Genomic DNA, 12,320 nt, shown 5'->3' on the forward strand with positions numbered 1-12,320 from the left:
CACCAAGGAGAAACAAACAGAAGTGTCACAATGTACCCTGGCCAGTCATGAAACTGACTTTCAAAGCTTCTCAGATGCACAGCGCTTCCTGCTGTGCTCTTCTAATCGCCCTGGTGTTTGGCTGTGCAAATTCAGCGGCCAGGCGATTTGCCTCAATCTCCCACCCCACCATAAACGTCTCCCCCTTCTCTCACAGAGATTGTGGAGCACACAGCAAGCAGCAATAACAATGGGAATATTGGTTTCACTGAGGTCTGAGCGAGTCAGTAAACTGCGCCAGCAACCCTTTAAATGTCCAAATGCGCACACTACCACCATTCTGCACTTGCTCAGCCTATAGCTGAACAGCATCTTACTACTGTCCAGGGTGCCTGTGTACGGCTTCATGAGCCATGGCATTAAGGGGTAGGCTGGGTCCCAAGGATAACTATAGGCATTTCAACATCCTCAACAGTTATCTTCTGGCACTACACAAGTCTGAGATTTGGAGACAGGATTCAACCCTTTTCTCTGCTTATTCAGTGTTGTCAGCCCACATGAGGAAGCTTTCTTTTTTCTCCAGTTACTGTTGATATTTAGAATCATTAGCCCTTTTGTCTTAACTCTTCTTCTAGTTACTTCTCTTTGTTTTCAAACCAATCCCACCCAGGCACCTTTTTCAAATCCGCTACACTATCAAAGTTCAAAGAGTTTAATAATCTGACTTCTTTAGAAAAAGGGGGAGAGACTTTTTTTAGTCAGCTGCTTTTGCTTTTAGATCTTAGTTGCATACAAGGCTTCTCTTTTATAATTGTGACTGAGCAACACCACCGGTCCCAGGGTGGAATCAGACTTTCACAACCAATACTAGGCTAAGTGTCACCATCTGAAATTCAATTCCTAAATCTGCCTGGGGAATGGGAAGAAGATGATGCATATTTGAAACCTGAACTTGTAAACTGCAAAAAGGAGAGGAAAATCCAGTGATATAAGGCCACAATGTAAACCTGTCTTCTGTGCTTTTTGTGCTATTTATTGCACAATTCCATAACTGCAGATTTTTCCAGGGCTTTCACCCCTTCCTGCAGAATTGGCCTCCAGAATCTCATCCTGAATTTAAAAATAATTCTGTTTCTAGCCTTTTTTGGCTGGGAAGGAAACTTATAATAAATTGAACAAATCTAAACAGATATAATTTGGAAAGTGAGGCAGGCTCCACTTTAAGTGTAAATATCAATATTGTTAACTATTTCAGAGCTGATTGTTTTAGTAGAAACATACAGCTAACGTATTTATCCCCCCCAATTTCCATCTCTGCTTTTCCAAGTGTCAGAAGCCTCATTTGTCCCTACCAACTGATAAACTCTTCTTGACCCCCACCACAAAAATTTTGCGATGCAATTACGTGTCGGCAAAAGTCGACGACATACCGAAACATGGGGAGAGTAAATAAATTGAATTTAATCTCACTATCAATATGATAGGAGTGCTCTTGTGGTGGTATCATTCATTTCCATATTCACTTCATCAAAAACTTAGGTTTTAAAGTTTAAGTGAATTTGCAGTCTGCCACTTCACAGCACCACAGAAACTAAGCAACTTGCCATAGAATTTAGGTCCAGTTTGCCAAGGAGTAAACAGGGGGATTGTCCACGATGTACATCTGAAAACACTTGATATTTTACAGGTTCCAAGGTCAGATGGGACCATTGCAATCATCTAGTCAGACCTCCTGCGTAACACGGGCCAAAGAACTTCCCCCAAATAATTCCTTGAGCATATTTTAGTAAAACATCCCATCTCATTAACCTGTGTTAAAAAAAGAAAATAAATGTGTTTATAAACTGATGGCATAGTAATCTAATATTCTTACACACACGCACGCACACAGATATATACATTCTATCTAAATATATAGATATAAAAATGTATTGTATTTTTAAATTCAATATCCCTAGCACTACCAATGTTGAAGTATGAACAATTTGCACCAGTACACAACACAATGCTGGTAAAGGTGTAATGTTTTTCTTGTTATTTATCGCTTTTAAAAAGAATTCTGTATTGGCAGATTTTGGATCAGGTGACCAAGCTGACCTCAGACCCTGCTGAGCCAGGGACAGAGTGAAAAATCAAGGTCATTTTTCAGCCTGTGTTAACTAGAATGTCAATTACTCTTTTGCTTCACCACAAAGCAGTCAGAGAGAGTTAGTGCACAGGCTCAGATATGAGCACAGGGACAGCCTCAAGATATAGTCCGCTGGCTGACTGTAAATCCACGCCTCTCTACCCCTGTTGTTAGTCAATTTGACACTCTACGAGTTGGGGTCCCCACACTGGCTTTGAATAGTTAAATCAAAACCACTCATTTACACTTATTTAATCACATTATTTGTTCAAGGAATCTAGGCAGTTTCCTTTATTCCACAGATAAAAATCTTAGTTTTTTTACTGGATATGCTTTACCTATGAAAGAACTTTGTTTCTGCTTATCCCAAGTGTTGTGTCATATTCATTTTAAGCATCAGCCTGGATAAAACCAGAGCACAATTTCATACACAGATCAGCTCTTTTCAAAGCATACACAAATCACATCTTTTCTAGAGGTAAACAGTTTAAAAATTACCGGCAACTTTACAGACCATGAATTCGAAAGCTACTTAGCTACTATGAACAATTACTCACCCTGTCGTATGGATCACTGCTGCATCACAAACACCCCTCTGACTTGCTGCCCAATCATCTCTCAGTTACTTTGGCAGAGGAAAAAGGGCAAAAAAGAGGTATATTTTATTGCCTTGCCCCAAAATATACCATGGGACACTAATGCTAACACTAAATCTCATCAAACAGAGCTACCACACTTACTTATCATTTTGAAATCAACCTTGCTCGGAGCTGGGGTAATGAAAGCATAACCCTTTAACCGTGGCACTGAAAGCTAAAGACCACTGCATACCTGTAGAGTATAAAAGGCAAACCCTGATTTTCACCAGTTGAGTTTACCTTGGTTTCAAGCAGGGGTAATCAATCTCCACTGTTAAAACACAAAAACAAAACCAAACAAAAATCACAGCTTTTCTTGCTAAGGACAATGGCTGCTCATCTAAGGGCAAATCCCCAATGTAGACAAGACCATGAAAGAGATCTCAGATTAGTGCTCAGTAAAGTTGATTAAAGAACATTGTACAGATTTCTATTGATTTAAATGAATTTTGGATTGGGCCTGGAATCTTGAAGTGTCTCATTGATTATCTTGGAGTTTTTAATAGCATGTTTACCCCACCAGCCAGCTAGGGCTTGTCCCAGGATTATTTTTAAAAATATTTCTTAACTGAAGCATTTCTATTTCTCAGTGCAAATAATAAATAATAATTATAATAGTGTCAGATAATTGCTACTCCCTTAAGTCTTTCTTTAAAAAAGTTAGTAGTCAGAGTCTTTTTACTAATTCAGTACAGTTCATTTGTGATTATTGTCTGCAATTATTTTTTGTAACAATTTCTTACCAAATCCCATAAGATAGTGATTAAAACTTGAAAGCTTTAAAAGAAAGTAACTGCTAAAAAGGAAAGAAAGAAAGTTTAGCCAATTGCTTTGGGCTCTAACTACTTAGATTTTTCCCCTCGTCATCTTCCCTCAGGTCTATTCCTTCACATGTGCTTGCGGACTGGGGGGGGGAACCTTTCAGGCTTTCTTAAAGAACAGCCTTGTTCAAAATAATTGGGTGTTTGAATTCAAACACCCCAAATGCCATTTTAAGTGTACATTGCCCTGAATTGTATTTCCTCCAAATCCCTGTCCAGTTTAGCTGCATGTGAAATACATTGGGTGAAGTCACTAGGGCAAAACTCATTGCCCTAATCCTTGGGGCCAAACTCCCATTGCTTTCAACTGGTCCAGAACATCACTCATTGGATTTAAAGGCCTAATTCAGTACACAAACAAGTGTATGCGACTAGCTGTACTGAATCCTGTGAGGCTATTCATGTGCCTGAAGTTATTGTTGTGATTAAGTGTTTGTAAGATGGAGGCCTTAATTTATAGTACAGCAGTTCAAAGTAAACATTAACAAAGAACCCATTACTGTAAACTGCTGAGCAATTCCTACAAAGTACTGATCATCCTCAACTCTCTTTAACTTCAGTCGAAGTTGAAGGCATACATACATAGCAAGCTGAGGTCTCAAAATTCCAGCAAGTTATAAAATATACTTCTTTTGCTTCTGACCAACAACCCCAAAGGGGGCCTGATACAGCCTACTCAACTCAGGACCCATATGAAACCCAATTCCATCCATCTCTACAATAGTAGTCTCATTAATTTCAGGTATCAGTTAAATCCAAGTATTTAATAATGATATAGTGTGTGTAAGAATAATTCGAAAACTACTTTTCACTGACAGGGATAAAATGGAACCTAAACGTATTATGCGGGGAAACACATTTATTCTGTTCTGATTAATTCTCTGAAGTGTATTGTAAAAGAGAGTGCAAATTCTAACTACAAGAACTATTTTGGAAAATATATGTAGCAGACTGACCACCACAAAGGATTATGTAACAAAATGTTAGTAAAAGATTTTTTTAATCAGTACTGGATCCTCAAATGCAAACCCCTTTGAAGTACGAGGACTAGAGGGGAGTTAGGCAGTTTGAATTCAGACTCTCACATTTTTTCTTCACTGGAAGTTGGGGTCAGCTCCAAAACATGAATGTGCCTGTCCTCTGTTTCTGATCCTCATGCCAACAAAAGTCTCATGAGAACAGCTGATCTCTCAGAATGTCAGTTCCAGTTGCAGAAGTTATTAGTGCTGCTGTCACTGACACACCCATTGAGGTCTTATCTGGGAGAACGTTACATGGCGGATACAGAAGCAACTGACATTAACCAAATATTTACTGTCACAGCCCACCCATAGACAAAGAGAACTGTGACTTTCAAGGAGAGAAATGGAAGACAAATGACCACAATGCTGCACGCCATGGATTCTAGAGCCCAAGATTAGCGGAAAACTGAGACAAAGGAATAGGTCTTGGTACAGATTCTAAAAGTTGCCAGGTTCAAGCTTAAACGTGGATCTGGCTGCAGATGATTCCAGAGATGAGGGCTAACCAATGAGGTAGCTCTGCCCTTGGTTGCAGTGAAGTTGCCATTGGTAGAGATGCTTGAGCACACCTAAGAAACGTGGCTGGTGTGGTTGGGTCATGGAGTCTGTAGGTAACTTGGACTTTGACCAATTACGGCTTTGTACGTGATATACAGAAATGGATTGGCAGTGAGTGCTAAGTGTAGAACACAGATAAAATACTTTCTCCCATGTACCCTGTTGTACATGGTGAGCAGCTGAATTCTATACTATTTGTCTTTCTTAGAGGTAACGAAAGAGTGTAGGAAACTCATTGACATGCACATCTTCTAACCAGCGCCACTTTTTAAAAAATATATGTTTGGCCACTTATTCAATCTGTATATAGGTGCAATAATAAAATGCTTCCATGAAAATAAGTATCACATCCATTTTATTAATCTTAAACCAACTTGCTTTCATACAATCTCTGCTAGACATTTGGAGACTATGGTGATGCCTACATCTGGGTGCAATGATAAAGACGTATAGAGCTGAGTGTTATCATATTGACCTCTGTGTTGTCTCAAGATGATTTCACATAAATATTGAACAACCCCAGACTGAGCCCCACTGAGAGCTGTTAGAAGGGAGCAGCAGTTGCACATCACCATCCTCAGGGACTGCTGAGCAAAGACTGAGCAGAACCATTTGAGGAAAATTTTGCCCTCACCTACCAGATTCCAAAGTTGTGTCAATAGAATTTCATGAACAATGTTATTGAAAATATTTTATCAATTTCCTACATCACTGAGGACATTTTGGGGCCCTTAGCAGATTGTAGCCACTGAGATCAATAGGATTTTCATGCCACTCTGAAGACTGAATGAATGGGGTGCAAGGTACATGAGTATACTAGATAATGCCAGAGCTAAACTACCATATTTTCAATAAATCTTTCCCAGAAAAGTTTTGGGAAGCTGAGCAATAGCTGTCAAGGATATTGGTTCCTACAACTGGTTCCTTGTGTAAGGGCCAAGCTTGAGAACTGATCAAACACACACCAAGAAATGTGAACCAAATCCTTTAAGAATATTAGAGCAGCCATACTGAGTCAGACCAATGATCCATCTAGTCCAGTACTCTGTCTTCCAACCTTGGCCAATGCCTGATGCTTCTGAGGCATTGAACAGAACTGGACAATTATCAAGCTATCCATCCTCTGTTGTCTAGTCCCAGCATCTGATAGTCGAGAGGTTTAGGGACACCCAGAGCATGGAGTGACATCCCTGATCATCTTGGCTAACAACCATTGATGGACCTATCCCCCATGAACTTATCTAGTTCTGTTTTTAACCCAATTATAGTTTTGGCCTTCACAACATTCATCTGGCAATGAGTTCCAAAGATTGTGCTTTGTGTGAAGTAGTATTTCCTTATGTTTGTTTTAAACATGCTGCTCATTAATTTCATCGTGTAGCTGGCCAGATCCATGTAGCTGGCCAGATGTGTAATACGGTACTATTATGAGAGGAGAATCCTTTTTGAACCTAGAATGAGGATTGGTAGCCCCTCTGATTTCTATCCTAGCTACTGTGCCTTCAGATACTATACTTATTCAGACATATCTAACCCTTGTCCCTGTGTTATGTGAAGGATTAAATAACACTTTCTTATTCACTTTCTCCATACCATTCATGATTTTATAGATTTCTATCATATCCCCCCTTAGTTATCTCTTTCCCAGGATGAACAGTCCCAGTCTTTTTAATCTCTCCTCATATGAAAATTGTTCCATACACCTAATAATCTTGGGATTATATTATTATTATTATTATTACTAATAATTGGGATTTGTTTTCCAATGTGCATCACTTTGCATTTAACACTGAATTTCATCTGTCAATTTGTTACCCAGTCACCCAGTGTAGTGAGATCCCTTTGTAACACCTCACAGTCTGCTTTTGACTTAACTATACTGGTTAATTTTGCATCGTCTGCAAACTTTATCACCTCACCGTTTACCCCCAGATCCTTTGGGAAGATGTTGAACAGCACTGGTCCCACTACAGATCCTCGAGGAACCTGATATATACCTCTCCACTGTGAAAACTGCCCATTTATTCTTACCCTTTGTTTCCTATCTTTTAACCAATATCTGATCCATGAAGAACCTTCCCTCTAATCCTATGAATGCTAACTTTACTTAAGAACCTTTTATGAGGAACTTTTTTTAAAAAATTGGCATTATATTAGCCATCTTCCAGTTATTCTTAATCATCCTTATGCAACTATTCCAACAATGCTTTACTTCAGTAATAACTTCAAAAAATTGGTTAGTCTCTAAGGTGCCACAAGTACTCCTTTTCTTTTTTCAGAAAAGAGTGAAAGACAGATTAGATATGTCTGAATAAGTATAGGATCTGAAGGCACAGTAGCTAGGATAGAAATCGGAGGGGCTACCAATCCTCATTCTAGGTTCAAAAAGGATTCTCCTCTCATAATAGTACCATATTACACATCTGGCCAGCTACACGGAAGCTGGGGGTGTTCATTTTGTGAAAAAAATCTGATTTTGATTTGTGTCACAGTCAGGATACTGGAATAGAGAGTCTGTACTAGTATGGCAAGTCCTTTGCAATCTATTCAGTGTACAGGTTCAGTGCAATACTTGATGACATTTCTGACAGAGACATTTCAGACATTTCTCACCTTGAGAGATTATTCACCTTACTCCATACCCCCCTCCCCAATTAAACTAGAGTTGATGGACTGACATCTCATTTCCTTTATGTTGTTCCTTGATGGTGAACAACAGGCTGCATTGATTCCACCAAAAACCTAGATTACGGCTGCTTGTTGCCCACAGGAACATGCCAGAAAACCTGTCAGTGGAGTGGAGATATGAATCTAACTCTGCAGGCTGCTTGAGAAAGATGGCATCAAGGGACATTCCAGCACGAGTCCCAAGGCATGATCTATACACTTGTTCACGTTTGCCCAAAGCCTTGGTAAAAGCATCTGTGTTGTTGTCCCACACAGCTCATTTAGAAATAAATTGTGTTTGGGGGTGTGTTCTGGTCAGAACATAAGTACTCTTTAATGCTGTGCATCTGGTTTTATGGCCAAATAGCACAACACCTAAAATTGTGCATTGATTTTATTTTACCATAATTTCATAAAACTTAATTTTAACTGTTTTCTCTTCAAACGCTATTCGTGTTTACATCTGGCACAGTTATGAGTATATTACATCATCCAGAGCAAGTTGTTTTCTGTGTCAAGTTATTCTTGTGTGATGTCTATCAGTTTATTTTAATTGATGGTTGAGATTCAGGAGGCTGACATTTTAAATAGAAATCAGCTGCAGGCTGTCCTGGGTCAAAATTTGAATGCTGAATCACAATGAAAATTTTCGACTGTGTCTTTTTTGGTTGGGAGGGATGAACTTTTTAACTAGCCAGGAGGGGATTCATTTTATGGCAGAATTTTGATAAACAGGAGTTATTTCAGTGAATACTCCAGTACATTTCCCGTGCATTGCTAGGGCTGGCCACTTCGGGGGCTGTGCTGATTGCTAGTGCAGTTCCTTGCAGGCCCAGAGAATGTTGTGCCAAGAGGGGAATGCTTGAGGAACAAGACAGGCATCTCATCCTACTGGCCCCAGAGTTGGAGGCAGCATTATACCTCCCGGGCTAGTAGTAGAATGCACGTGCTTCCCAAAACCCATCTATCCAGAGCCTCTCATGGCCATAGTCTGGACAGCAATTGGCATCTGTAATTCTCAGTCTCCACTACCCAGGACAATTTCATCTTGGGTTTAGGGTGCCTCCCAGAGTCATTGATATCAGACACATTCACTTTGATCCTTAGACTGCAAGGCCATAGGTGACCACTGTGATCATTTAGTCTAACCTCATGTTTTACACAGACCATAGAACTTCCCTCAAAATAATTGCTTTTGATCTACCACATCGCTTTCAAAAAAATCCAGTCAAGATTATCAGTGATGAAAATCCACCATGACCACTAGTAAATTGTTCCAATGGTTAATTACCCTCAGCCAGGGATTGAGTGGGATTCAACCCTCAATAAAGCCATTTCATTATTATAATCTTTTGTTTGCTTTGCACAAATCATTGCAAGCAATGTTAATGGATTTGAAAGTGAGTCATCTACAGTTGAAAATGGATACAAGTGACACATTCCAGGTATGAAGTAGTATGAAATCAGAACAGTAGATTAATGCTGGGGCAGATCCAAACCCCATTGCATGGATGTAACTCAAGGGATAGTTTTGTCCTTAGAACTGTATTCTCCCTAGATATACAGCATAAACTCCCATTAATTTTAATGGGAGTTGTGTGTATATTAAGCAAGAATAAATTTAGATTAAAATACTGTGAATGGAATCATTCTGGTTTCTTTTTTGTGAAAAAGTTCTGAAAGCTTCCCCTCCTCCCCATACCCTTTCACAGTTTATCTGTACTTTTTAAAAAAGAGCACATAGCTAGGAATTAACCACAAGAGATAGAGTATCTTTCAACAATTTTACAAGTAGAATGGTAAAGTGGGAGAGTGAAGATTTGAGAGAAACAGCTCAGCAACATAAAGATTAAACAGAGCTCGAGAGAAGACTTTTTTTTAAAAAACTGGTGGCTGCTTATTCTGACCCTTTTTGGACTATTACAGAACATTCTACTTTAAGACTTTTTCTATTTTAAGGAAAGAATCTTGTTCTGTAAGGCCCAGACTCAATTAAAATGATTTTGGCTGTTCTGTGAAACTATTTAATCTTTTTGCCACTGTGCTGACCTACACGGGGAAAGATGGCAAAGATACATCTTAGCTTCAATACTTATTCATATAACACAGCCTCAGCAGTCAATTTCTAACAGATCCTCTGACAGAAAGGCCTTTTACAATATGCTTTATCATTTAATAGCCAAAGTAGGAAAGAGGACTGGACAGCCCCTCTTTCCTACTTTCCACGAGGTCTGAACCTCATGAGTAACTCTAAATGCTCCTTATACCAGTGCCCCTGACACAGGAGATCTTGAAAGAAAGACTTACACATTAGAGAAAGATTGAGAGGGTAAAAATTACTATACAAAGAATCTTATTTGGCTATTATTTAATTCTCCATTTTATATTATGACTAATACTAGTGTGTAAATAAAGGCTTTCTAAATCCAAACCCAGTTTCACCTTCTTTTTTTGCAGAAAAGTTATCAATTTACTTGTACCAGGATGACCATGTGGTCAAAGCACTGGACTGAGCATCAAGAAATCTAGGTTGTATTCCCAGCTCAGTCATAGGCTTCTTTTGTAATCTTGAGCTAGTCAAGTTAGGTTCTAACATTTGAATGTCCCAAGTTTTGCATGCCTAACTTGGGGCTGCTATGGCACCATCTTCAGAGGACAGAAGCACCCACAATATTTGAAAATGAAATCTATCAATTTTGAAAGATTCCCACTATGTGAATAAGCAGCCCAATCTAAATTGGTAGTGCAAAACACAAAACAAAGCCATTTTGAAGACACACACACTTTCTGAAAAGCTTTTTGGGAAAATTATTGAATGAGAAATTTTTAAAAGTGTTCTTGTGAAAAAATCTATTATGAAAAATTGAATTTGGTTGAATTTTTACATTTGGAAATTTACAGTGTTTGCATTAGAAGCAATGGTAAACGCACAGCAGAATGAAAATTTGAGTTTGTTGAAATTCCAGTTCTCCATTCCTCCCCCCTCAGATATAATGTTTTCAATTCCCTTTAATGGCAGCTAAGGGCACTTAGTACCTCATACGAATGAGCCATTCATTACACATCTAGCCTATCATGAAATGCTGTTTCTGAAAGGAAAAATTCCTTCCTTGATTTAAGATTCTTTGATGATCACTTTATGCCCTGAAGCATGGGATTAACTTCACACCTGTGCAAAAATAAATGTACTAAAAATATAAAATTGGTCATAAAACTATCCAATCTTTCAAAATCTTCCACGATATTTGATTTGCTGCCCTCCTACAGTAGTGAGTTCCTCTTTGAATTAAACATTATAGTTGATTTGTATAATAGCATATAACTAGAATAAGGTCAAAACAAATTAACTAATGGGCACCAACTTCAAGTGAGCCCCTTTGAACTCATGCTATAAGAAGGATGAAAAGGAGCAACTGATCAGTTATCCAAGATAATCCTATAAAATTTGTGAAATATGAAGAGATTTTTCAAGCCACTATAATAAAACCACAAACACAACATGCATATTTTTGGTTATTTTGGTTTGTTTAACTTTCCAACCTAACAATTTACTTAAATGGAACTTTCCCCACCACCACATAAACCCCCAAAAGAATTCCTGCTAACTTCCCCCACTCCACCGCACACTGTCTATAACAGAAAGTTATTCCTTTATTCACAGCATAGAACAACAAATGAACCTGAGCTGAATTTATGATCACCACTCCCCTACCCCATCTTAGAAGCAGCGTAATTAAAAATATTGCTTTGCTTGTTTTATCTTTGTTGTTTCCAGTGTTGTTTAGAAGTCTCATCTGAGGTTTATATTCCTGGATTTTAAAAAAGAGTGACCCTGCATCATCAGAAAAAATGAGCTCTGGATGGATTAATGGACAAAGCAGTAGCCTTTCCCCTCTGAGCACAAGTTGTCATGCTAGGTCAAGAACAGAAATGGTCAACAAGATTTCCCAACACAAAACCACTACCCAGTTAGAAGTTTTTTTCTTACAAAAAGCCAAAAGACTGAGCTAGTAAATGCTACTGAATTACTTTTTATTGCTAGAGATAGTAGTCCTGGCCAGTCAGGGCAATATTTAGTGGTGCGGACAAGATGTGGAAACTTGTATTACAGGCATCCAACTATTTTTGGCTTTTTCATAAACAAGGAAGAGAATTATCTGGCATTCTATTATCTTAATTTTGCTCAGTCAATGTACTCAATCTATTTGAGCACAAGACTATTCAGAACCCCAAAGGGCTCCTAAGCCAATCAGTAGATATCATATATTGTTGGTTATATTTAAAGCTGTGTGAATGGAAACAAATAAAAAATAGTGAACAAACTGAATCTTCACCCACAACTTGAACCAAATGGTAACCGAATGTTTTAAGTTTTGAAAAGTTCAGTTGATTTTTCCACCTTACTTTTCAAGTTTGCACTTCAATCAGATGATTTAAAAAAAACAAAAAGTCAAAATATTTTCTCATCATCCAGCTACATCCCCAAATCTTTGGGCATTTAAAGTAA

The sequence above is a fragment of the Caretta caretta genome, chromosome 5 (genome assembly GCF_965140235.1).
Source record: "Caretta caretta isolate rCarCar2 chromosome 5, rCarCar1.hap1, whole genome shotgun sequence".
NCBI classification, from domain to species: Eukaryota; Metazoa; Chordata; order Testudines; family Cheloniidae; genus Caretta; species Caretta caretta.